Genomic DNA, 3,369 nt, shown 5'->3' with positions numbered 1-3,369 from the left:
AGTCATCTACATCTTGGATGCCCTGGGGGTAAGCAGATTAACATCAAATTTTCATTTTTGGGTGAACTATCCACAAGGTCCACTGAAGTGCCTTGAAACACGCAGCGTTATCCAAGTGGTGACGTACTTTTAACTGAAACAAAAACATATCGCCCAGCCCCGCCCACTAATTTTGAATAGCCAATAGCGTTCCATTAATATCTGCTCGGGCCAGAGCCGTTGAGCTCGGTAAAGCTGCATTTGTAAGCTTATGACAGCCACAGACTAATAAATCACCCCACAGATTAAATATGAAACTCTTGCTAAAACAAAATAGTGATCATAATCATGCTGAGGCTGTGTAGTTTAATGCTTGCCGATCGCACATACGAGCTCATATGATCTGCTCCGGGTTACTGTGTCTCTGTGTAGGGGGCGGGACACTACAGACTCTAGAGAGCATTTGATTGGACAGAACGTTTGATGAGAAACTGAAGTGCACGGTGATATCATCCAAATCCTTGATTCACATTGGCGGAAGTGACGAGACTGTAAGTTTTGAATGCCCATAACTTGCTAACGTGAATTTTGTCTTTGCTTTGAAGCACACTAGCTTATAGATAACCTTAAGGCTAATATATTCATACTAAAAGCCAAAAAAACTTTAATTTTGATTTCAGGGTGACTTTAAGACAGTCATTCCCTGCAAAGGATTCTCAACAAAATACTAAAAATGAACATTTTAGTTATGATTATATTTATTTGTTGAATTACTTTTGAGCCCCTAAAATGAGGGCTCTGTGTATAAAAATGGTTGTAATTCCTTAGCATGTTATGTTATATTTTTGTTCAACCCCTTGAATTAAAGCTTAAAGTCTGCACTTCAATTTCATCTTGATTGTATCATTTTAAAACCATTCTACTGGCATACAGAGTCGAAATTATGATAAAGTGTGTCAGTGTCCAAATATATATGGACCTGACTGTATTTATGACTTACTAGTAATATGATTGAAAGATTTATAACTGTTGACCATTAGGTGTCGCTGTGACCTGATGTGGTGTTGTCATATTAAGGTGACAGCAACACATGCAAAGTTTGGTGTCTCTGGCTGCGTCCGAAATCGCCTACTTCTCTACTATTTAGTAGGGAAAAGCAGTAGGCGAGCAAATAAGTATGTCCGAATCCTAAGTATTTATAAAAGAGTAGGCGAGAATTAGTAGGCGAATGCACTAATTCTCGCGAGATTCGGGTGTACGTCTACTTAAAGTGCGTCCGAATATGCCTACTTAACTACTATATAGTAGGAAAAAAAGAGTACGTGAAGAAAGAAGTACGTCCGAAACCTCAGTATTCACAAAAGAGTAGGCGAGAAATCCCCGGATGTCCTACTGCTTCAGCCCAGATCCTGAAGTCTTCATCGATGGATACTTTTCAATCCCAGGAGTCCACAGCAGGCCAAAACGTCATCATCGAACGTGATTGAGAACCACGGCGAGGGTGTTTACAAATGTGAGTATTACAACCAAAACACGGTTCCCTGTCTTAAAAATCATATTTGTTGAGCTACTTTATCGTAAACTGTTGATTTGCATAAGGTGCCAAGATGTTATACAGTATGCTATAGTTAGTATATTTGTGATTTCGCTGTTAAAACATGTTTTATGACGTATAACGAACATTAAGCTTCAGGTAGCACACGCACGTCTTTAAAAGCGGATTTACATAAAACATATACATTTTAAAGACGTTTAATAAATGTCTATTTAACAAATGACAGGAAAATGTTCTAGACTAGAGCAACACAAAACACAAAACATCTGAGTGAGTGATGGACGTTATGTGAGAATTCACTGTCACTGCTTTACATTAATGTAAGTAATGTAAATAAACACATATACATATAGTAGGCCTAACTGAACTTCAAACTCATTTCAAACAGAGCTATAACAGAACTTTTCTGATTCTTGATTTATGTGACTTTGTTGCAGATGTTTTGTGGTGGAGCAGGACCTGAAAGGAAAGGTGACTGCAGCATTTTTGGGGAAAAGTAAAATCCGAAACTTAATATAAAGATTGATCATTTTGTAACTTCCAATACAGAGATCTAATGACACTGTGCTGTTAAAATGACAGTTTTTGTATTATATTTGTGCATCTTTGTATGATCTGAAATGTCTGCAGACTGGTGTGTGCAGTGACAAAGGAGAAATCCACAGCAGCATCCTGGAAATGAGACCCTCCATCACTCCACCTGCCCTTTGTTTCATCTGGACCAGATGTTGCTGCGGTCTCTTCATCAAAAAGACTAGAAGACCAATATGTTTAATAAAGCTTTGTTCCATGTGTATTTATTTATGTTCATGGTTACTTTTATTATTTTACTAATTTATTCATGTTTCCTGATGTTGTCAGTAAATAAAATATAACATTTTCATAAGCCTATGCATTTATTCATTACTTCGTTGAAAAAAACAACAACATTATGCTTGTTTAACTAAAAATATCATTAATTATTAGTCAGCATTTATCATTATTATTGTTGGTACGTGTTGGAGTGGGCTAGCAATGCATTCTAAAGTTATTTTAATTTCTAAATAGTAATACTTAAATTTTCCGAGTGTAAAATCAACAGTCTTCTCCAAAGGTAAGATCTTTGAGCAACTGATCGACGTCTCTTTTGTGCAGATGTTGTAAACATGGAGGAGAGCGTACTGGGTAGGGTTGTCATGTTACTGATGCCATGAGGTGTCGCTGTCGCTCAAATTTTTGTATTATTATTACTGCAGAATTTATAATTCCATACAAACTCAGGGAAAGACTTAAGTATCTTTAACAAAGAACAATCATGACAGAAAACATAACTATAAAAGGTTTGCGTACATAGTACAAGATTAGATGCAGAAAAAAAACAATAAATATATTTGAATATTCATAAAATCGCAATGAATTAAAAATTGCCTTTGTTTTTGTTATTTATTTATTATTATTTTAAGTTTCAGGGATGAAAGGACAGAGAAATTCAGCAAGAAAAAGGAAAACATCAGATCTAAGCTAGTTTTGCACAATTTTGCCCATTAACATATTCAAGACAACAAATTTGGGGGTTTTAGTCATTTTAGTATTGTTAAAAATATAAAAACTTCAATCAATCCAAAATAAGCAAATTTCATCAACATCAAAATGTTTACAGATAGATGAATTAAATCCGTCGCTCATATCATGTCATGTTGCGCTTGTTATAACGTCACAGGTCACATGATAACGTCAACATGGCGGAACGCATCCATACTCAACGAGATTTGGCTGTTGAGTAGGTACTCTTTTAGCGCTCGTTAAGTAAGTACTTATTGAAATTAAGTACCTACTCATTGAGTAGGCGATTTCGG

General features: G+C 35.9%; 1 long non-coding RNA gene across 1 annotated transcript; it reads left to right on the top strand.

Moving 5' to 3' along the window:
• Positions 1-1,511: 1,511 nt before the first annotated feature.
• On the top strand, positions 1,512-2,420 carry LOC141284494 (uncharacterized). The gene is made up of 3 exons (XR_012338432.1): positions 1,512-1,854; positions 1,972-2,005; positions 2,165-2,420. It is a non-coding gene; the product is annotated as an uncharacterized lncRNA (long non-coding RNA).
• Positions 2,421-3,369: the final 949 nt, after the last annotated feature.

Source organism: Garra rufa, chromosome 14, assembly GCF_049309525.1.
Source record: "Garra rufa chromosome 14, GarRuf1.0, whole genome shotgun sequence".
In the NCBI taxonomy this organism is placed as follows: Eukaryota; Metazoa; Chordata; class Actinopteri; order Cypriniformes; family Cyprinidae; genus Garra; species Garra rufa.
Note: the sequence above shows the minus strand (reverse complement) of the source record. Positions and strands in the feature narration are given on the sequence as shown.